General features: G+C 38.2%; 1 protein-coding gene across 2 annotated transcripts in view; it reads right to left on the bottom strand.

The window, feature by feature from the left end:
* The window catches only part of zmiz1a (zinc finger, MIZ-type containing 1a), a 169,656-nt gene that overhangs the window by 14,960 nt on the left and 129,301 nt on the right, over positions 1-25,395 (bottom strand). The gene's annotated exons all lie outside the window — the stretch shown is intronic.

A 25,395-nucleotide genomic window follows, 5' to 3' on the forward strand; every position in this document is an offset into this window, starting at 1 on the left:
ATGATCAACAAATGGCACAGTAAGTAACTAGGTAAGATCAAGCTGAGCAGCAGAATGAGCAGGAAATGGGTAAAAAAAACGAGGATTTCAAAACTGAAAAGTTGTTTTTAAGTCTATTTTCTGATATTTATTTATCTTGATTTTTGTTCTATTTCTATTTCTGTTCTCATGCTATTTTTGAACTGCGTTGCAACACTGGAATTTCCCCATTGTGTATCATAAAGATGAGTGAAATTATTCGTCACCGTGTTCATAAGATAAGAGAACAGTTATTTGTCTCACAATGGGGAAATTCCAGTGTTGCACCGCACAATTCAAGACAGAAAAGCAGAAGAATAAAAATTTGCTATAAAAAAAAATAATAATAATACATCTAAATATAATAATGCATACGAACATTTTTTTTCATTATTTTTTCACAAATTTAGTTATTTTTATTTTTAATGTTGGTGTCTATTATTGTAAAAACTGCAATCTTCTCTATAAGACACATCACTGCAGCATGAACTATTGGCTAAACTTACTTCAGATAATACAGTTTATTGCAAAAAAAGTTGCTAGGACAAGTTTTTTTTGTTGTTTTTTTTCCATTACAACAACTTCTCAATAACGTCAGCACTGAAAAGCACAGTTTTGTCCCAAATCCATTGTCAGTATTTCACAATCCTCTAGAGGGCAGCCTTACTCAAAACAAAACCCTGCTGCCCTGTCTGCTGCTGTCTGTGTTGATTTCCCCTCTCCCACATCACAGCCTCACTACCTGCAGTGTCACAGCCGCACTGAAATCTATCTAACGCCCAGGACCTCCCAGACTGAGCCGTGAGGAGCAGAGAGGAGCAGAGAGGAGCAGAGAGGAGCAGAGAGGAGCAGAGAGGAGCAGAGAGGAGCAGAGAGGAGCAGAGAGGAGCAGAGAGGAGCAGTGTGGTGGAGTGAAGCGTGCGCAGCATATAGAAGAAGACCAATAAGAGCTGATCTAATCTATGGAGGAAGAGAAGACACCACAAACACATCCTCAAACACTCGATTCTACAAATAATCAGGCTTGTTTCGATATGACTGCAACGATTAATCAACTAATATAGGCTAGTCAACTATATCAAATAATTGCAGTTGTATTTAGATAATCATATTCGTAATCTGGACTATTCAGACATTAAAATACAAAGAAAAACACTGTTTTATAACAAAATCAAATGTCAAAACAGAACAAACTACTTCTGGTTTTCATCAATAATAAGACGTATTTGTAAATCTCAAATGTACAATAAAAATAATCGTTTAAAAAGTCGACTAATTGAAAAATGTACTCGCTGACTGGTTGGCTACTATAGTAATTGTCAATTGCAGCCCAAGTGGTCAATGCAGATGTTTGCTGATAATGATATTAAGCTTTTAAAATCCAAGTAAGGAGCACAAATTTATGTCCGCCCCACCCACCTTTGCCGTTGATGCATCTTTGTGGCGACGTTTCCAGTTAAGCGGGAATCCTATTCATTTCAATGGAGAATTTGGGAAAAGTTTTGCCTTTAAAATCTGATATAAAGTAGTTTGATTTGAGTAAAATGTTCAATGTTCATGTGACCAACCAGTCAACACTGCAGTGATTCTCTGTGAGGCTTTAAAAAGGCTCTGTAGTCCCTATAGAACTCATTTGCTGTCAAGATCGGCAGCTCCACACAAAATAATACAACCCAAATAACGATGGCGGTGCCCACGGCAACTGCTGGAATAAGGTGAATAGCAAAGTTCACAAATTAAATTTTTGCAGTTGTGAAAATGTACTTGTCCGGGATATTAAATAATTTGTTGCGTAACTGTGTAAACATACAGCCATATTTTTTGCCTAATTGCTCCTCTAATCGTTTCTCATTAGTCTGTTCAAAAAGACAAGTCTGATACACTGAGGACAAACTGGGAATGACAGGAAAATATCTGTGTCAAATATCTGCCATCAGACCGATATGATATCTTGGAAAATCCTCCGATATCACAGATAACGATAAACCCTCGGCAAATACTCCCTTTATTCTACTATTAGGCTTCACACAGCCTCTCAGATCTCCCAGGACTATGACTAATCAGACTGTGGTGGAGGCTTTTCATTGTGGTAATAAAAGACAACAGAGCAGCAGCAGCGGAGCAGACACAAGATGTTTTCCTCCTCGGGCGATCGGCGACCCAATTTTTACATTTCCTAAAACTGTCAGTCAACACCCAGCTTTAAAAGTCAGCGGGTTGCCAGATTGGATGTTATTTGAACAAGGGAGATTTAAGGAGGTTGTTTGAGTCAGTCTCTCAGAAGAGGGAAATGTCAACAGATTCCAGAGAGCTTTTGTGTGTAGATATTAGCTGACAATTATCACAATTATAAGCCTGGTTAGTCATTGTGCATTGTTTTCATCTGATCAAATGGGCTGGAATCGCTCTGTTGTAGTCGTGAAGTATTAATAGTAAAACAATGCAATCATTGTTAGCATATTTAATGTGTAAAATAAGTGAAAAATGTGCAGTACTTATGAAAGAAACAGGTCTAAACAAGTCTCTCAGATTTATTTTCACTGAAGTAGAAAGATAGTTCAACTTATACTAGCAATATGTTTTAGTAAGACTGTATAGATACTAGTAACTGGGTACTCTCGTGAGCAGGTAATAAAGGCAAAATACGGCACATTCCTGAATATCTTTAGAATGATCTTGAGCTGTATCAGAACAAGTATAAGACACATAGACTCATATACACCCATGGACCACTATGGGAAAACATGGTAATATAAAGCAAAATACTATGATTTAATGTTGAAAATCACATTATCTTGTCTAAAGAAAGAGTGTTTTTTAATATCATCGTGTAGTATAGAGTCCTTAGTATCGAAATCTTGAAATCGTCTAAAATGGTCTTGATATGGCTGTAAGGATACTAGAACCAGTTTAAGACCACACACATTCTATTGTCTAAAAAGTGTTTGTTGCCATTGGGGTTTTGTAATTGGTATTGAGTTGTTTCTTTATATTACTGAAAGTTTGAATTTTACTATTATAACACACTGCGTTTTGGTCATTGTAACAGCAGTAAGTACAGTGACAAAAACTGCCAAATGTATTATTATTTATATTAGAGTGAACTATTAGTTAGGACGTGTCTTGCCCGAGGACGCAGAATAAATCTACGCAAACAGAGCGAGAACCTTCAAACTTTCAAGTCTACGAATCAAACTTGGACCTTCTAATTGTGAGGCTGAAGCTCTAACCACTATTCCAGCGTAACCCTGAAACTATTTAGCTACACGTTCCATTATACCACACTTTTATGCAAATTATAAGGCTCACTATTATTTTATTAAGTAAACCAGCAGCATGTAGATACAACTAGTTGAATGCTAACCCAAACGCTCACACGTCGTATTCTCAAAAACACAAGAGGAGGTCAAAGGCGCTGCGAACAAAACCACTTGTTCATTTTGAGGGTGGAGAGCGCAAGCCTCGTAGTTAAAGAAGAATTATTCCACCCTTCCATTACTGAGAGCTTATCGCCCCACTAAATCACCACCTCCACACTGAGGGACTGTCTCCACTGCAGCCAACCCACCATTTAGACCCTGGGATCGGCCGCAGAGAGAGGAGACGTGGGGAGACGCGGAGAGGGATCAAACTATTGGGGGAAAATATCTACCGTAATTGTGATTTTTTTCTGATAAGTATTACGATTAGATTTATGCTTTAGTAATAGGTTTCTTTGCATAGTTCACATTTAAAACACGTCTAAGGATTGACAAAAAGACTGAAATATGACAAAGTAATACAAGAATCACATTTCAGAACATGTTTGTACACATCTAAACTATAGGGTTAGCAGTTTTTATCCAGAATAAGACAAAATACGCTGTTGTTCGTGATAGGATTGTCAAAAGTATTGCAAACCATATTTTCTGGAGTATAAGTCGCACCAGAGAATAAGTCACATCAGCCAAAAAATCCATAATAATGAGGCAAAAAAAACCAAACATATTTCACATTTTAGTATAAGTTGCATCCTTGGTCAAAGTATGAAAAAAAGTGCAACTTATAGTCTGGAAAATACAGTAATCGATACAAAACTAGTATCAAAACTAGATACTCATTTGAGTGAGTATTGATACTGAAAAAGTCACATTCACAGGACATAAATGAACCTTTCCTGAATATCTTTAGAGCACACGTGTCAAACTCAAGGCCCAGGGGCCAAATGCGGTCTGCCACGTCATTTTATGTGGCCCACAAGAAGATAAATTAAAAGGCATAACTGTCATTTTAAAATAAATCTATGCTGCTTTAATGTGTGCACTGATAATAAACTAATGAGATTTTCCCAGCAAGTGGAACTGAGAAATAAATAATCATCACAAAATGTTCATGAAGAGGAAAACTGTTGGCATGGAAGAAAGGTGAATACAAGTTTGTGCTTTGAGGAGAAAAACCTGTATGTTTTTTGTGTTATGAGGCGGGGTCGGTACAGGCTACGTCGACATTTTGACACCAAACACGGAGCAAGTATGCAAAAGTTAGTCTGCAAGAAAAACAATGAATTGTCCAATAATTAAAAGGCTGTAAAAGGCTGTTTTTGAAGCAGTGCTGAAGGTCTGTGAGCAGGTGTGTCCCGACCAGATACACACTTTTAAAAATGTCAGTTTATCACAGAAACCGTTATTTAACAAGTTAAAAAGGAATTACCTTTATTTTACATGACATTTGTTTACATTTAGTGACATTTACACTGCCGCACAGTCACATCTGGCCCTTGATGGCGGCCATTTTACTGATGCGGCCCTCGGTGAAAATGAGTTTCCTAAAGCCTCTGCTTTAGAGTGATCTTGAGCTTTATCAAAACAAGTATAAGACACATAGACTCGAGTACAGAGCCTGTTCCTTAAGTTTGAAATTTTAATATCATGACAACACTAATGGCACTTAAAAAACTGCCGCCTTTGCGATTTGCTAATTACATCCATTCAAATTGCATTTTCAGTTGACTCTGATTAGTCTTGCAGGGGGTACGGAGATGGAAGGATGGGGGGACTTCTTATATCAGAGCCAGTGGATTTAACGTAATGGACTTGGGGTCAGCTGCGGGCGACGTGAATATTTAGCAGGCTTAGGAGAGTGTGGCGAGCTGACCCGGTTTTTACCCCATTGTGGCCTCTGTTCAACCTCTAAACACAACAACACATGCAATGGGATGAAACGGCTTTGCATTGTGTTCTATGCGATAATGCTTTCGACTTACTCATGTTATTGACTTGTTACTTTAGTTTACTGTGAGCTGAAAAAATTACTACACAGATTTTCTTGGATCTATTTACTTGTGTATAGGCCCTAAATGTGAAAATGTGTTAGTTTAGACTGTGACAAAAAGCAGAAGTACAAATTGTATTCAAGAAAAGCTTGTTATTGTAAGAGTAGATATGGAGACAGTGTGGATCAGCATATAATAATGGTACATTTTTAGTCAGTCAGCTGTTTCTCAATCTAATTCTTGCTGCTTTCAAAATGCAAACAATAAAATTTAATGTTTTTCATATGTCAAAAGGTCATAGAAGACTTAAAATAAATATAAACATAACGTAGGCTTATTTAAATAAAGGAAAAATCTAATGAACCTTATTATATAGAATTGCACATGAATTGCAAGGAGTCTATGACGTAACAATCCAGGGAAAATTGCAAAGGAGTGATTTCTGAGCACTTTAAATGATTACCATGACAACAGAATTAATTAATGAAACAATGAATGAGGTAAAATACAACTCCAGGTATGTTTTTGATGAGAACACATGGTTAAAAGCTTAAAGTAAATTTTGTAGGCTACATCTGTCCCCTTTAATAGGCCTACACAAATCTCAACAAACAACAAAACGCTCCAAACAACACTGAACAGATTAGAGATCATTAGCATCGTTACAACTGTCTGCTTTATCCTGTTTTTGTTTTCTGTGAAAGCCTGCATCTTTTAAGCCGAGCCAGTCCCGGGTCATCTGCTCTAATGCACTAATGACATAACACAACAGCATGACCCTAACAGGGTCATACAATAAATAAATAAATAATGTTTTATAAAGTGTCAACGAGTCAAACTCCACCCCTGGTAACATCTACTGTGTGCTAGTAAGCAAAGGGCAATAAGATTTCAAAAAGCTTTCAAAAAATAATGTTAATAGGGAAATAACACAACACTATGACCCTAATATGAAATAAATAAATAATATTTTATCAGGTGTCATCAAGTCAAAATTCACCACTCATAACATCTGCTGTGTGCTAGAAACCACAACAAGGTAAGTTGTTAGCTTTCAAAAAATAATGTTAACAGGGAAATTTAACAACAATATGACCTTCACGTGACAGAAAATTTATTTTAAGTGTGAAACAAGTCAAGATCCCCCCTGATAACATCGGGATCTCCTAAATTGTTGGCATTTCGTCTGGGGGTGGGGTTTTGTGTTCCATGTAACTCACTGCTGGGTGCTGTATTTTCCCTGTGAGTGAGTTAATTTCATAATCAGCAGATGTAATTACAGCTAATATTAAAGTTCAGCGACACTGACAGTTTTCTTGTGATCCGTTAAATCCAGTTAACTAATATCCTTATTTATTTATAATCTATTATAATTTTCTTCTTTACAGTTCAGTTTTGCAAAGACTCTAAAAACCCTAAACCTAACCTTTTAACCTGTTTGTGACAAAATATATTAACAAAAAGCAACATTTGTGAGCATAATCATTAACACAAAGTGGCTGTTTGGCATAACTCTGTTGAAAGTCAGTGTATTTTTGGTACAATTTTAGGTCTAAATTGGCTTTGTCTTGTCAAAAAGTCTGTTTTTAGACTTGGCAGCAGAGATGAAGAGGAAAACACTGTTTAAAAGTGGGTTGCCATGGTTGCAATAGAATCTTAAGTCCCGCCCCTGAACGAAATGCCAAGTTTTTAGGGAGTCCCAATAACATCTACTGCAGGCTATGCAAGCAACTAATGCGCAGTAAGATGGCAGCTTTCAGGAAATAAACAGGGAAATTAAACAACATTATGACCTTAAAATGATAAAAATAAAAGGTTATGTTTTATTAAGTGTAAATTGTGTACACCGTTAGATAAAAGGTGTTAATCGGCGGTAGTTGACAGGAAGTGTTGCGTGTGCTTAAGCTGGGTCTGCCGCTGCACGTAGCTGCGCATGTGAAATATATCTTATCATCTTTGATCAAAAATAGATTTGTGGAAGATAAAGGAGGACCCCCGCTGTACACCTGCGCTTTGGAAATATGTAGACATGACAGATATGGAAGTGCATTTGTGTTTTTATTAAAGAGACCCTCAGGCACCTTTTCTGTTGTCAGGGTGAAGACGTGATGTGGGCCGTTGTAAAATGAATAGTCTGGTATTGTTTGAAGCTTCAATATACTTGGGATACTTGTTTATTCACAGCTACTCGTGACCAAAATGTAATTACTGAATTAAAATGTGGAAATGATAGAATTAATTTAAATCAAGTAACAAACAGGATGACTCATTGACTTGCATAGATTTGGTCATTAAAAAGAAATGACATAGACCTTTAGCGAGGAACATCACACTGTCAGTGGTAAAACAGCAATAAACATAACTCTCAAGCATTTTACACTGTGGAAAAACTCCTTCAAATCCTGTGTATTGCAGTATTTCAGTCTGAGTAGCATCCCATACATCACTCCAAATTGGAAGTGTGCTGACTCTAGTCTACAGCAGGGCTCCTCAGTATCTATCATGTACAAGCACAATAAGAAATACTGAGGCATCAAAGGTTACATAACTGTTTGCACAAAGTTAATAGACCAGTTTTATAGTTTTATAATTCTACAGCACAAGTCAGCAGTGAGCTTCATATTGATAACGACAGATTGTAGAAATGTGATAAAGAGCTAGTGGTCCCTATTGATTACACGGTATATTCTATATTCACAACTAGACTAGACTAGACTAGACCCTAAAACCTGCTATTAGGCTACTACAAAACAATCTTCATATCAGCAACAGTCATCTTCATTAAATATATCCTTTGAAACCCAGCTTTTTTTTTTTGTACAATAGAATTTGTTAACGTCACTATCTGAAATGAACAGCAGAAGCTATAGCAGTTTTCCCTTATATACAAATTATATGGAACTTTAATAAGGAATACCTAGGAATAAATAGGAAAATCTACATTGAATTGAATCTTTATATTTATCTAACCACACCACAATAAGCATTTTATAAATCCATAACTACAGACCATTTGGTGCCACTTTATTGTCTTTACATCTTAATCAGCCTTAATGAAACATAAAAGTTCATAATGAATGATTCAGACTTACGGTAGTAACTACTTAATTAAAGGGTTAGGGTTTTAAAAGGGTTGGGGTTTTAATTAAGTAGTTACTAAGCCTGAATCATCCTTTTGTTCATTATAATTAAATCTTTGCGCATGCTTTATTAAGGAGGGTTTATAATGCTAAATTGACTTTTTGGAGCTTTCTACCGTGTTATAATGTTGTTCCCTCATGAAAAACATGTCTGAAGTGGTTTTATATGTCATCCAGGCACATTTGAGTAATGTAGTGATCTCTCCCGGACCTTAGCTGAACCCTCCTTGTGGCTAGATGTAAGATTTGTCCAATGCTCCACCCACAATTTTGAATATCCAAAGTTTATGACGCATGTTAATATGTTGATTTCGGTGATTTTTAGCATTTTCAAAACAATAAAAGGTTAACTTGGTGATCTAAATGTGTTATATGTTGGCAATTAATACCCCATAGAAGTAAAATAGTCCCTTTAAGGCTATTAAAGTGTTACCGACCTTTCATATATTGTAACATTGTTTAAAATCCAGCAGCCGTACAGTGTATTGTTCGCTCCTGTGTATAAGTAGGTCATAGTACACAGGTCTGTCCATATCGACCATGTGGCAAAGGCAGATCATAAGCTGATTTTTCAGGAACCTGTTAACTCTATTTCTGAGAAGCTGCAGCTTTAATTGAGTAATACCCTAAAACATATGTGCGCTCCTGATCTGGCTGTGTGGCTGGATGATAGTAGCATGGGCTGGGTGCATGTTTTCACTTCCACCCCAGGACCCCGGTGGGAGCAGTGCTGACACAGACTAGAGCCGTGGAACAGGCTGCGAGGCCAGGCCCATTAGCTAATGACAAAGAGTGTGTATGCAGGGGGCACTACCAGGGAGGACTAGGACTAATTACACTCGAGTGCTGGTGGCTGTGTGGAGCTTATCTGATGAATCGGGGAACAATGTAACTTATCTGATCTGAGGAGGAACCAGAATACACAGTGACTTAAGTGTGATTTATATGCATTAAAAATACATGTGGTTATAATCAGTGAGCATGCATGTTCCCATACATATTTATTTGTTATTAGAGAAGCCTTATCAACCTCTCAGTAAAGCAACAGCAGCAGTAATTAAAGCGGCTATACCTAGTTTTTCATGTAATAAAGTAAAACTGTTTCACCTCAGTACTTTGCAATAACAGCTCAGCTCTTAAGGGCGAAATAAAACCGCTCTACACTTGTCTCCATCTAATTATTAAGTGTTTTTATTGTTCGCAAACCAGGAAGTAGTGCTGTCGGCATGTTAGTTGTTGTTATAGCATTACTAACGGCAAAACTGTGTCTGACCTCTGAAAGTTGTGAAACGCACTGGTAAACTCATTGCGGCGAATGATTAGGATGCTAAGAATATGAGGCATTAGTTCAGATAGCAACAGTTTAAAATTAGGTTTGTTTGTTCACGCTTTTAAGAAAAATCAGGTGAAGCGCATTCAAGAGGTTGTGATGTCTGATGGATTCACTTCAACTTAATGCATTTTTACTGGTTGTTTGTAGTAGCAAATGAATGTGCCCATAGCATTTGCATATAATAAAAATATACACTCAAAATGTCACAGATAAACAATGGCACTTATACATTGTCTCTGTATCTTGCCCAAGGACACAACTGTAGGAACTAAAGCTCCAATCTTTGACTTAGAAGGTGAGAGAACGCAGTGAGCTAATCTTTATACAATAATATGTTCTTGCAGTATGTTTTTGCCTTAAAGAAAACATAATGTGCTTGTGTCTGCTCTATAGTTATAATCTATGACACCCGTGGATCATTAAGTTATAATTTGCACATTTTAAATCACAATATTCATCTAAAACAGCGCTGCCAAATCCAATGCGTATCATCGTTTAAAAAAATAAAATCTAAGAGTGAAGTAAGCACAGAGCAGTGGGCGTGTGCCGGTGGCGGTGAAAACGGGGCAATATGGGCTCTTGCAAATAAGCGATTAAAAATTGCTCAAACATGAACGAATCGCTCCAAAATAACTTCAAGAGGGTAAACGGGGAAATGGTAAAAGGAAAAGTACATTTTGGATAATACGTCTACTTTAAAACCAAATGTATCCCAATTTCGTGTAAAATAAGATAGACAAACGTAGCATTACATCTGGCCCCTTCATTTGATCGCTGCCAAGATTTCAGCCCAGCAGTCAAAGAGCTAGCGTGCTGATTCAATAGTGATGTTTGGTATACCCACACTGCTCACTGTAGTTACTGGTTACATACTGTGCGGCGACGTGATTGAGATGCAGAGTCTCCCAAAAAGCTGTCGAACCCCGAGGCCACTCTTGAAATGGAAATCGTAAATGACCACCAGTGGAGCTGCGTGCAACCGCGTGAATACAAACCCCTCATTTTGCAAATAAATAGCTCCACTGCCACTGTATCATTTCCTGTACACAATTTGATATTAAAAAGAGTCTTCTCGGAGCTAATCAAGCCTTATTTTTGTGTTTATTAAATGCCACTCATGTAGAGATCCTGCACTCAGTCAAAATGGCAGTTTCACAAGCGATCTTTTCCCTCGCTCTCGCCTAGCCAGTAATTTTGTTGCCGATTATGACAGGGCTGCTGCCAGGAGGGGAGAGTTCAGCAGACTGGAGCGCTGTGCAATTTAGGGATCACAAAGTCGTCTGACCGAGTCTCAGACCAGTGTTTGGCAGTTTGAAGAGCTGCTATTTTCATTGCTGAGGAGGAAGTAGCGCGCCGTAGTAAAAAATGGGAAATGGGCTTTTTCTCAGGGGTAAATAGTTCAGGGCGTGCGGAACTGAGAGATATCATGCTGTCAGGAGGTGTGAGAGGTTTACAGATGTTTTCACACAATAAGAAAATACCAGATCAAATACGGCTATGGACACAAACAACAGCAGCATGTGTAATGTGTAAGGTTTTAGTGTATTATTATGACTTTTATTTGGTAGATCTGGAGAAAAATATTCTTGTGTTAATACAATAATGTGATGACAATACTCCTTTAATATATACTGTGATTTTTCTGTCAAATACTGATTTTAAACATATTTACAAGACGTTAACTGTTAAAAATTTGCATAATAATAAGAAAAAAATCAGACTTTTCAACAATACTGCAACCATGTTTATGTTGGTTAGCCATTAGATTTTTTAAAATTTATTTTGTGTATAATTAAGGGATATTTCAATCAACTGTTCTATTCTGATATTTGAATTGATCAGAACAGAGCTGACATAATGGCGGGGCGATATGGTGATAAAAGTCCATTTGTGATCCTGTGATGATGTGCTTTTTGATGAAATTGTCATATTGTGGGTTTTGGTGCATCTTTGTTTAACCACCCTCTGTAAAATGTGAGCTCTAAGAAGACAAAGACAAAGATGGCTTTCATTATGGGTTCCTTAATGACAGATAACAAGATGAATCAAATCAAAATCAAGATCTTAGCTTTAGAAATTGCGATATGATTTTTAATAATACAGTGATCTCTCGCTATGCATTCTGTTCTGCGTCCTGATTGGCTGAGGGACTGTAGATCATTGTCCATCAGTCTCCTCCGTGCAGTGTCTCCTGTACAGTAGTAGTAGTACAGACAAATTTACATAAACATTGGATCGCAGTGTGACTCTGAAGTGCTGTATGTTTGCAAGTTTTCTCCCCGACAAAACCCACAATGTCGATGAAACGTTCTGCACCGACAAAGGCGCCTACGAAGATTTGAACTCAGAGTGTTTAAACGAGAGAGAAATGTGAGAAAATGTTAATGCCTGTGTGAGAAAAGTGTATAAAGTGTGTGGTGAGGGGTTTTACAGCTGCAAAACTCATAGAATAATTGTTAAAAAAAAAAGACATTGCGGATTTCACCTATTGCGGGTTATTTTTAGAACGTAACCTTTGCGATAAACGAGGGACCACTGTATTGGCCACCCCTAACTGACGTATAATACTGTTATGCAAAGCTACAGAATGCTGTTTGATGAACTGTTTTGCTACACATCTTCCATCTAGCACATGAAAAATGACCTTACTTCCCCCTTTAGCTCCTTCTCTGATGTTGACAGTTTTAGCTGAGTGTGACGATACATTTTCTGCAAACCTCTGCCAATCCTGCACTCATACATTTCACTGCACCCCACCAAACTAGCACAAAAAAACAGGCCTATTATGCCAAATAGAGCTATGACACTGCGCTAACTGTCTACCTCTGCTACACAAACACCTCTTGTTCAAACATATAGCGCTCCACTCTGCAGGTTTCTGTGGCTAATCCCTTAATATTATGCATGCGCTTTGACTGCAGAGATAACAACAACACACAGAGAGAAGAAAATACTACATGGACAATTACACTTTGTGAGCACTGCGGCACCGGGACTTCTGAGAAATGAGTGGGATGAATAAAAAGCAGAAGCAGTTTATAATGGCGATAATAGGCAGAGGTCTGGTAAGGTACACCGCCAGAGGAGTCATGCTTTAGCGCCAGTGTAATGGAAGCCAGTTAAGCAAGTCAATGAGATCCCCCCCATTCTGAGAGAGAGGAGAAGGAAGAGAGGGATGGGGAGAGAGGGAGAATGGAGGTGAGAGAAGGAGAGAGGGGGGAGAGGATGGGAGAGAAGACAAGGAGAGAATGAGAGAAAGCAGTTTCATATTTGAGAGAGATGGAGAGACAAAGAGAGAAAGGGAGAGGGAAAGAAAAAGAAAGAGAGAGGGAGAGAAGGATATGGAGGGAGAAGAGAGGAGACAGAAAGAGAGAGAGGGTAGCATATCAAATGGGTTTCAGTGTTGACCGCTGGAGGCAGAGGAGCTCAAACATGGCCTGCAGAGACAGCACCGTGTCACGAAGAACTCAGCCCCGTAACCAATTCCAGAACAAAACTATTCGTTTTTGACAGCACCAGTATAAGAATCTAGACATATCCTCGGATATTTGCATATTTATTTGAGCAGACAGCGGCAAAAAGTTTGACATCCTGCCAGTGATGTCTATGTAATATTAAAAGAGTATGCAATGTGAGGATACTGTTTTGAATATAGCATATTCTATATTGTCCTAGATCAGATTCACAGCCAACTAGTAACACAATGATTACGCACATTTATGTCAGATGTCCTTGCGGTCGCAACCAGCCCAACAACCAATTTTGCAATTAAACAAAATCGGAATAATTTATAACAGTATTGATATTATCACAATATCTAAATTTTAAAGATTCTATTAAAAAATTAAGGTTAAATTATGCCGACATAAGTTTAAAATTAAATACAAAAATATATAATTTTGCACGTACAAAAAATAAACGAAACATTGCAAAACAACACAAGCATATTTCCTAACATTCAAAGTTTTGATTGTTCCTGTTTTTGAGGATGTTCAGAAGGGTTCCATGACATGAGTTTGTATATTGTGCAAAATGGTTGTTTGAGATACAGAAATTGATGATGCTATGATGCTAACGATTGCTAACATCAAGCAAAACAATATATCATCAATATATTGAGCAATCCTATATCCAAACTGTGGAAGAACAGCATATTTGGGCAGATGGAGAAGGGGAGCGAGGATGGACTGGTGATTGGTTGGATGAAAGCGTGGCTAGACAGTGCACAGGTGGAGATGGCGGGAGTGGGCAGACCCCCTCCACAACGGGATGCCAGTGGGACACAAGCCAAAAAGATGCTGCAGCCCAGAAGGGAGGGTATCTACCTGTGTCACTCTGACATCGCCTGCAGCTGCTGGTTTCTGTGGGTTCAAATGGCACAATTTAAAGAAATACAGACGGTCAGCACAACCAACCACACACACCTCACTGTGGCAACGTGGGGCGTGAAATGTCAAACGAGGGATGAATGAATGAAAGCCACCACAAAGGAAACATGATTAGGAGGTTGCTGATAAGAACAAGCTGGTAGTGTTGTCACGATATTAAAATTTCAGACTTGATTTTGATACTAAGGTATAGACTTGATACTCAATACTTCATATTAGCATGTAATCTTATATGTGTGTAATCCCTCAGTCGTCCAGGTAGGTTCCATAGTGGTCCATGGGTGTATACTAGTCTATGTGTCTTATACTTGTTCTGATACAGCTCAACATCATTCTAAAACTATTCAGGAAAGATTCATTTCTGTCCTGTGAATGTGACTTTTTTATTATTGATACTCACTCAAGTGAATATCTTGTTTTGATACTAGTTTTAGTATCAGTTACTGAATACTGATACTGAATTTCGATACTTTTGATAACCCTTTTAAATATATCAAAATATGCTCAGGTTTTAACAGTTTTATTTCAGATTACGGCTGAACGATATGGGAAAATATTGAATTGTGCATTTTCTAACAGACATTGTGATTTGAGATTAGATTTTCCATTTATGTTTTAATAATAGAATTCTGTTCACATCTTGAACGTGTCCAGGAGAATTGACAATAAGACTGAAATATGAACAAATTCAAGAAACACATGTCGGAGCAGATGTACAGGTATAAAGTACAGTGTGTGGTATGTCGTACTTAAGAATTACAGCCTTTGAGATTAGCCAATTGTGCCAGTTAAAATTGGTAGAGCGGTAGCGAGAAAGAGAGATAGAGAAAAAGAGAGAAAGAGAGGTAGAGACAGACAACGAAACAGACACTGTCATTTGAATCTGAAACAACCAACCAACATCAATTATCTACCATACTTCCTTTTTTCTAGCCCCATGAACAGATCAAACCAGAACCAAAACTTTGTTGCAACTATCTTAACCTTAATTTTGACTTTATGACGATGATATGTGTAGTTTCACAACACAATTTGAAATGTAAATAACCAGTAGAGCGACCAGATTAGAGGTTAGGGCCAGAACACGTTTAACAATTCACCGAATGTCTCTCCTTGCTCTTCACCCCATTTCACGCTGTGCTGCGATTTCACACAAGTCTTAAAAAATGAAAAAATAAATCCACACTTAGTAGGCCTGTCACGATCATTTTTATGTTGACTTATCATTCAATAATATATATTTTTGGGCTCAATATTTATTGTATGTATATTTTCTTTGTAATAATGGGGATATTTTTGATATTTTTGATGTAGTACGGTAAGATTTGAGCTGTAGAGGGTTGAATAAGTAACTTTTTGGCTTCATTTTGCTATTTATTTGCTGCAGCTCGACCCTTTTAATGATTATGATGGTTCATGGGCATTATCCTGCTTTATTATTATGGTGTCAGTCACAAAGTAGCTTCAGTATTATCATTTATCGCTACATTTATCAATATATCATGCTCCAAAATGTGTTATCGTGACAGGCCTAACACTTGACACAAATAAACAATAGTGGTATCATGGAGTAGCCAGCGTGCATAAAGAGCATTACAGTAGACAAAGAACTCAATGTAAGGATAATTACTATTGTTGTAAAGCTAATTTTATGATGCTAGGACACAGAGATCTTTCAAAGTCACTTATTATATCCGATGTATTGCGCACATTTTGTCACGCTCCAGTTGCCATATGAGTCAGCTGCTTGGGGTCGTGAACTATAAGATCTATGAAGTCACAACATCAGCGGCGTACTTACATAAGACACTAGATCAAACACATAAGCCCGATACTGCAAATATACGTAACTGCAGCTGGGATAATGAAGTATAAAGTACGTTTATCTGAAGTTCTCAGTGATAAGATATTACATTTGGGTGAGTAGAATGGTGAATGGCGTAGTATTATCAGTCAATGTTGCGAAACACTTCAGGCTAATTTCCACAAACTGTCTTTTCATTTCATATATTGCTCCATTGTGGTACTGCGTCGAGGTGGGCTCCAATCGTAACAAAGATAGCAAATAGCGATTAAAAAAAAATGGAGGGGATTTCCAGCCATGCTACAAGTGAATAGTGATTTTGAATAATGGATGGGTAATAAATCAGAAAACGAACAGCACGTGAACAGGTAGTAACATGCACATGCGACTGTCTAAAGTTTAAAGTCATTATCACCATAGAGAGCGCTACAATTGATTTCAAAATAATACATTTTTGGGAATTTGATGAATGTAAAATTGAAAAGAAAGATTTACCATCAATTAAAAAAAATCCCAAAATATTATAAAAACCCTGACCCCATTTTTTCCCCATGTATGTGAGCAAAATTTGTCTTACTCCAGTATTATATAGGCAGGTCTTGAGGTCTTATAAAGCATTTTATTGTCCGATAATCAGAAAGTGCACATTAGCCTGCTAGTTGTTGTCCACTCTAGTCTGTGAGTGTTGTGAAAAGCGTTCATAAACTCATTAAAGTGAATAATTAGGATGTTTGTAATGCATATAGTAAGTGAAGATTAACCTTGGACCACTGCAAACTTTTTTTTTTTTTAAGATAGCAAAAATCCAGTACAGCACACTTTTTTTTTACGCTGCCCAATATGAGCACTTAACCTGTCAATGATACAGCTTAAAGCTATGAAAGCACTAGTCTAGCAATTATAACACCATCACTTAAAAAAAAAATATGAATGACAAAATAACAAAACGTGCAAAACAAAACATGACAACTAATTACAAAGAGATTAAATAGCAAAATTTGTAACTGCACTCCCACGGTGTCAAATGCAGCTGTGATTCATGGACTTAAGCTTGTATGGCAAATGCATGCAGTTGCCTGTCAAATGCCATGTATGAGTCACACGAGAGTACAGGGAAGTCTGGCGGAGTGAGTGACTGAGTGAGGAGGAGGAGGAGGAGGACAGGAGCAGACGCTTGCAGAAAGAGGAAGGCCGTTTAGGGTTTAGGAAGCAGGTCTCAGCATTTTACAGAGGACCAAACAGGAAGCGCACCACCGCACCAGTCTCTGTACAATGTGTGCAGACGAATGTAAGATCCAACACATGTGAGGCAGCCGTTCAAACAGACACTGGGGAAGGCCTGGCACCATAACTAGCTTATATCTACTTTTTAGTTATTTTTGTTGGATGGCATTAGCTGTTCGTCTGATATCTTACAATGTTGTTTTTTTTTTTTTTTATAATTTTGTGCATTTAGATAAGGGTTTGCGAGGAGTATCCTGCATTAGGATTTTTGTGTCAATGGCGTAAAGTAGTCTCAATATTAGCGTGATGGGCTACATTTTGCATGTAAAATGTTATTGTGACAGGCCTACAGTGTGTGATTTAAAGGAAATATATGATAAATAGACTTTTTGGAGATATGAATGAACCATTTTATCATATTATTTGCATCTTATGACATAAAGTTCTATGTTCTTATTTTTGCATGTAGCTTTGTTTGGCCATATTCTCTCCTTCTGAGCTTGAACAAAGGTAAAAAGTTTAGTTTCAACTCTGTATGCAAGCAATCGAAACCACCCTTCCAACATTTACATCCTGTGTGAAGATTATACATCTTTAGAGCATTCATTCAGTTAAGTGCCATAACTAGAGAATCTGTTAGCATCACGTTCAAATAGCCATGCTGCTAATTTATCTTTTTAAAAGGTTCACTCCTCTCTGTTGCCAAAGGGGGGCGTCAGACACTTTACCAAGTTCTTGAAGAATAAAAACTTGAAGCTATTATGCTAAGACGCTAATAGATATACATCGATAGCTCTTCTAGTACAGGAATAAATTGGTTTCTTTAGTGACCCCTTGTGGCTGGAGTATTTGCTGTAGCTTTTTTACATGATCACATAGTGTTACCATTAATTATTATTATTATTATTATTTCAATTTTACACCTGTGTGAAAGATTAATGCCAGCGAACACAGCACAGAAAGTGGTAGAAGGTACAAAATATTCCCCTAACAGCAAGTTCATATTTAGTAACCAAATCAGGTTGTCCAGAACAGACTGCACTGCCCTTCACCGTCTGCCCCCCCTCTTCCTCCCTCTCCCTCCTCCTCCTCTTCTCTCTGCTAATGAGTGGCCACGCGGACATGCTCTGGCTCCAAACACTGGTCATCAACTTATAACTGGGTCCACACTCCAAGGGAAAGTAGGTCATCATTTTCTGACACAGAGATCTGCACACTACACTGTCCCTTTAAAGTGCCTTATAATTGATACTTTGCAGCTGATGGCATGAACATTCCGTAGGGGCGTGATGCTAACTGTGGGCACTGCTCTGTCTGAAGCTCTGTTACTCAAGTTAGACAAACATTACACTCACACGCTAGCAGCATTAGCCAGCTCTCATCTTTTTTGTTGAAAATCAAATATCTAAACAGGACTGTATTGATCACATGCTTCTGAAAATCTGTTGTTTAAATCAGTTCTGTATCTAAAAACCTATCAGACAGTGTTTGCTCATTTGTGCATTGCGTCACCATAGTAACTGATGAATATTCCGTCATAGACATAAGTAGACAACCCAAATCAGGTTTAACATTTTGAAATCAGTCACAGGTTCACTACGTAACTTCCGCCATCACTTTGCCTTTAAAGTATAATGCCTTACTGTGGAACATGTATCTCAGATGATGCCACTGGGCAAAGTAAAAGAGCAGATCTGTGGAAAGACGACCCCACACACAGGTAAAACACACTATGTCTGTTTTCTTTCTTTTTTTTCATAAATACTTGTTGCATTTGCTTAATCTCATACATACAACATTCTAAGCAAAGCAATAACAATAATAAAAGTTACACAGTGCATGTTTGATGCAGATATTCTTATTTTTTTTTTGCCAGACTGCAAAACCCAGATAACTAATAATGTTACCCAAGCGTAAAGGCTAACATTATCAACTAAGCTAACTTGAGGAGGAATGGTCTCACCCATCAGAGCTTGTGCACAAAACTGACCCTTTGACGGAGCAGCATGTAGGTCAACCTGTGGTCAGCTGATCTGTTCTGATCCTCCCCAAGGTGAGCAGTTAGCACTCTGTGGGGCTTTGGGGGGGGGGGGGCATCACTATGTTACAACATGGTAATTAAAACTAAAATGAATTTTAAAGAGTTCAGTATTTTGCAATAATTTTCTTAAATAAGAACTTAAAGGGAGAAATATGTCAGTCTAGACAATATAGCCTAATTCTTTGTAAGGAACCAACAATGAAAGAGAGTGACTGAAACTATTAGAAAATGTATTGTAAACCGACCCTCTGCTAAAAGAAAAAAACCCTCAATAAAAAGGAGGTTTACACAATTACAAAGCGTAAGTATATTTGGACCATGTCTATCAATTAACCAAAAAAGAACAAAGAACAAGCTGCCAATATACCCACAAACGTATGTGCAGCAGTAATAATCAGACTTGCCCTCCGCTTGTGCACTGAGGAGTGAAGCAGTTTAGAAGGGACCAAAAAAAAATATGAAGAAGGTAAATATTATGCAAGATTACTCCAACTTGCATGAATGAAACAAATGAACTTAACTATGGTATGTTTTAACAGGAAAACAATATTGGAACATGGCAAAACATTAAGAAAAACAGTCAAATTAGCAAAGGTTTTCAAATATGCAAATAAACTTAATTGTACCCAACAACGTAAACACATCGGCACTACTACTTTCATTCATATTTCAAACCCTGTAAAACTGTCCAAAAGTTGAGGCTTGCTGTTTGCACGACTTCCTCTTCTTTTTAACCAGTACTAACCCACTTCCTCTAATGCCACACCAAACTGTCAGTGTGTACACGTGGGGCACACACCACAATACACCCGGCTGCCAAAACCAAAATGCACTCACCCCAAACCTGGCAAACTTTCGGCACGTCTCATCTCATCCTCCTCATCTCCTCTTCGTCACCAAAACGCTCCAATTGTAACTGCTGCCACTTCCCTTGCACCTTATCACTCCCTTGCTTTTCTTTTCTCTTCTGTTTTCCTCTCTCTGATCTAGTCTTTTTTTTCTCCTCCTCTTCCTCCTCCTCCTCCTCCCCTGTCCAGCGTCTGCACAATGCCCATCAATTATTCAGAGGAAGGCTCCCGGTTTCTTTCGGAGCTTATCCAATCAGAGAGCAGGCTTGGGCCGCTAATGGGCTCTTGCTGTACCTGCTACCGGCTCCGGCGCACTCTGGAGAGACAGCAGGAGGGGAGAGGGGAGGGAGAGGGGAGGAAGAAGGGAGGAGGTGAGGAGGAGGAGGAGGGACAGCTGAGGAGGGAGGGAGAGAGAGATAAGACAGCAAGCCGACATAGACAAACAGAAGGAGCGGAGATATGTGACTGTATACGCTTCTCACCTTTGATGTGCTATGGGGGTGAACAGGCAGCTATGTTTTATTTTTAAGTACATATAAGATCTGGGTAAGGGTGGGGGTGGGTGGGGCTTGTTTACACATGACCAATGACAGATGTTTGACAATGTGTAACAGAGTAGTGTTCAATAAGGGCCACCCACTTTTACATGTCAATAGTGATACAGGAGTATCTTTGTAGGGTTTGTTATGTTATTTTAAAGGCCAATATTTAAAGGCCAACTCTTACAGAGAAAATAATCATATGAGGAACTCCAATTTTAAAATATATACACATTGGTTGTTGTTGTGCATTGACCATTCCACAACTTTGGAAAAGCAGACTTAAAGGTGCACTATGTAGGGCAACCACAATACTGCAATACCATGGTATGATCAATCACACAGCACAAGGGCTCAAGTGACCACGGTAACCACATTTTGCATTTTAATGAGGCTTCACGCACGCCTGGTGTAATTTTACTATTCAGGTATGTACCAATTCATGTTTACGTGTCTCTAAGCTGCAGAGATGTTGGGAATATGTATTGGACAGCAGTGGTGAGAGAGGAAAAAGTGCCTTCTCTTTAAGAAAAGCCATACTGGTGCTAAAGCTAAACGCTAGTGCATCCCTTCAGTCAGAGGGCTTGAGTCTTGAGTAGACGAGGGTTTACCGTGGGTGTACGAGCTTTATGCGTTACACCGCTCTCGCACCAAGAGCGACGCGAGCGACTTAAGCAACCAGCTCTCATTTATTTCCTATACAAGCTGGAGCATAGAGGCGATAACAGCAACATGATCCAAGCGACCTCATGTAGCAGAGTTGAACTTTATGCACTAAACTGAGTGCAGGAAATCACTTTTGTCGCTCTTGGTGTGAGTGCGGTGTTACTTGTTGATAGGGAGGTTTGAATGCAAATGCTAAAACCATGTGAAGTTTGGCTCAGCACTTGATGACCTGAGATCTGCCTACAGAACCGACAAGTGTACACAACGCTCCGTCCCACATGAGTTTAGTGCAGGACAGAGTTATCCTCGTAACTCATCTCTAAAACTACATTTAGTAACAGAAGTGTTTTTATCGGGCGAAGGCACATGTGCATGTCTGTCACTCATGTCTGGCCGTTGTATTATAAAGCTATTTTTCAATTACAACCCCGATTTACACACTGCGGTGCTGAGGCACGTCAAGTTTACAGATATTTACAGATTTTGTAAGGTGAGTGTGTTGTTGTGTTATAGTCTAATCAAATATACACATACAGTAACTGCAATGGCATTTTATTGTATCAGTGATTTAAAATTTAAGTTACTTTGAGACTCACCATAACTGCACATTTTATTGTGTAACTGACAGTGTGCAACTATAAATCTGACGTTTAAAAGAGCTACCTTTACAAACTACTGTCACTGACAGATACAACAGAAGTTTTATGGCTGGATATGAGAATAAGAGAATGGTAAGAATGCTTGACAGGTAGTTACAAAGTTGGGGAAATTATAAATCACGAAGGTCTCCTGGAGATAAAAAAGAACCCAGATCCGTTCTACAACTTCAAAAAACCTTTGAGGGGTGAAGTCAAGTTCATGCTCTTTTCACCTGCCTAACACAACATGACCTGGAAGTGCCCTGCGACAGACTGGGGACATTTTCATAGCATGGCTCTGCTCTGACAGGCCATTGTCAACAGCTAGCAACAAGCAGTACAGTAATGCAACTAAAATGGGTGTGTCCGAGCACCCAAGGGAGACGCAGAGGAAAAGGGTTAGGGGGAAGGTGGGAGGAGGTTGAGTTGGTGCCACATCAGTCACCCGTGAACAAAAGGAGGATTTGAATCATTTTGCACATCCGGTTTGTGACAAGCGTAAACCAGTAGTAGCGAGGTGAGAAAGACATACATCTAGTTACTCATCTTTGCATGGGGAAAAAGTGATACTGATATAGCCCTTAGGCTTAAAATGGTAAAGAAGCTAATGTTAACTTCCCTAAATGCCAAACAGCTAAATATGTATTCCCTCTGATAATACAATAGCTTAGCAGTAGTCCACTAGCTTTTATAGTTATGTCTGGTGTCTAAGGGACCATACAAAGTGTGTTAGCAAGCTGCTAAATTGTGTCTAAATATTTGCATTGTAATCCATCTTCTTGTCTTGTATTTGTTTACCTGTGTCTTGTGATGCTGCAAGTGCGAGTGCTTTGTCAAACTCCAGTCTGTAATAAAAGAACAGCCATATGCTTGGCTTCTAACAATTACCTCAATAAGAAATGTAAAAACTATGACAGTTCTAGCATTGAGATTTTATTTTAATGTTTACATATATTGGTATTGATCATGTACTGAAAAATCACCCACTATTTTGTAACAATAGTTATTTCCAACCTTCCTCAGTCTCTGTGTACCCATGAGTCATTCCCAGTTTGTCCTTGCTGCATCAGATGTAAATAAACTAGTGAGTTCAAATGGAAATAGAAAAGGAACAAAACAAAAAAGAGGCGCTGTAAGACAATCGTCATGAAACAAATGATTCATTCCAAACAAATACCATCATTTTCTACAAAAACTTAACTTTGATCTGAACAACAAAGCTCTGAGCCTCGTCACAGATTTGCTCAGTTATTGGCCAAAACAGCATAACAAATATCAGGTATCAGTATCGGGTGAAAAAATCCATATTGAGCCATCCATAGAGAAATGGGAATGATCACTACTACAAATACACCAAGAAGTTAATAACTGTCCACATATATTAAAACCAGGTCAATATTTTACAAAGTGCAATCTGCTTGTGACAGCACTAGAAAGTCCCTTGGCTAAGAGTTTCATTTCTACCTGCTCCAATCCAATTAAGTAGTAAATTCAGTGCAAACAAAACCACATCTCTATATATGCTTTGTTTCTCTTTACAAAGGTACTTTTAGTTGCAAAGGGGTTTCATCATCTGAGCCAGGCCACGGGAGAGTGTCAGAGGAGAGGGTGCTTGCTAAAAATACGACTGTTTGCTGTGAATAATTCAGGGAGCTGCACTTACTCAGCAGTAATTAAATATAAAAGTCTGTAAGGTTGATTAGGTCGCTGACAAAAGAGGCCCGCACCTAACTCTGGTTCTACATGGACGGTGGCATATACGGATATCAGGACACACACTTACTCCAATGTTTGGTTAAGGGCCCGTATTACGATATTTTCTAGGCCTTTAAAGAACACATCGCAGTTTCCAGCAGGGGGCGCAGACACTAATCCAAGGGTAGTAGAATCAAAAAGAAAATGACAATACTAAAGATGTGTAAGGGAATATCTGGTTGTTAGGATAAGAAGTGTAAAGGAAAGCAACTCCATACTTCAGAATATTCTCCATTCTCCTACTACAATCAGCGTCAGGTTTATGGAGATGCAAGCCAGCTCATAGTAAAGCATGTTTTTCAGAGCTAAACATCAAAACTGAAAAAAAAACATGCTTTTACTTTATATTTTTTGCTATAAAGATACGCGATGGGACTTTAAAGTACCCTAAATCCAAAAATATTGACTTTACAGTTTATCTCAATAGAAAGTAGTTTAAAACAGCGTTATCCGATCTGCCTTGTGTTTCCACTGCAGAGGGAGAGGAGTTAGCAGACTCAGCTCTATAAATAATGACATCATAAGTGACACACATATTAGGTTTCTATACACTGTCTCTAAAGGATGAGGCCTTGGCTGAAACGCTGCATATTTGTTTTGTAGATTAGCGTGCAGTGGCTTCTACCTGAGCGCCATGTCATCGTGCTACTGTTGGGGTAAAGGATTTTAAAAGATTTTCCAAATAATGTGTTGTAGACTCAGACTGACTGCAAATTAAAATGGGATTTGTCGAGGCCATGAATACATTTTAGGTTAAAATGTGGAGAGACTTGTCTTCTCAAACTCCACCCTATTAAAAGTTACTAAAACAACTTTTTTTACATTTTAGAATTTTATTTTAGTTTATGTTTAGTTACGTTTTATTTTAGTTTATGTTTAATTATGTTTTATTTTAATTTATGCTGCACCGCTGTAGCAAGTTTCTGTTTGTGAATTTTGGTTGTTTGGCTGCCAATTTAAACGTTTACTTCTTCTCATTTCTTTTAGCACTTTTTTAACAAATTTTGATTGCTGACTTATAGTTACACAATAAAAATTTGAGAACAAGGTTTCAGAACAAGATTTTAAAATTGTTTCAATTCTCCTTTTCTCTTGTAACATAATTATGGCCAGAATCCTGTCATATTACTTTCCCTCTAGTTCAAAGCCATAAATCAAAACCTCTAAAACATAAATTTCCATAACGTTAGTAACAGGATACTAACATTTCTCTGTATCTGGGAAAGTCCAGTACTTGAACTTAGCATGTTTTGGTTCACAGAAGTGGGTTGGAGTTAAAGCCGCACCCTGGAAGTTTGCTGTCACTGCGGACACATCCAAGCTCTTGTTTTCCTCCACATTACACTCTGAGTCCGCCCTGGTGATGGATGGATGTCAACAAGTCCTCAGTGCCAATATGAAAGGCAAGAAACAGTCAGGCTATAATCTCTGAGAACACAGGTTAGACTTATGCACAAAACAATACAGCAATCTACAGTGTTGTGCAGAAACGTCCCCAGTGAATTTTTAGTGTTTTGGTTTCTCCGTTTTGCTTCATTCAGTTGTTGTTTTAAGAATTATCTTTTTTTGCTGATGCTATGTTTTTCTTAAGTCTATTTATCATAAAAAATAAAAATGACTCCTTCAAAATCTTTTACGAGGACACGATTGGCTGACACAGACACAGTAAGATTTTTATTATTAACTTCATAAACTCGGTGTCCCATTTATTTATGTTATAATTTGGTGTTTTGGTTCTCAATACTATTAT

The sequence above is a fragment of the Periophthalmus magnuspinnatus genome, chromosome 15 (assembly GCF_009829125.3).
Source record: "Periophthalmus magnuspinnatus isolate fPerMag1 chromosome 15, fPerMag1.2.pri, whole genome shotgun sequence".
NCBI classification, from domain to species: Eukaryota; Metazoa; Chordata; class Actinopteri; order Gobiiformes; family Gobiidae; genus Periophthalmus; species Periophthalmus magnuspinnatus.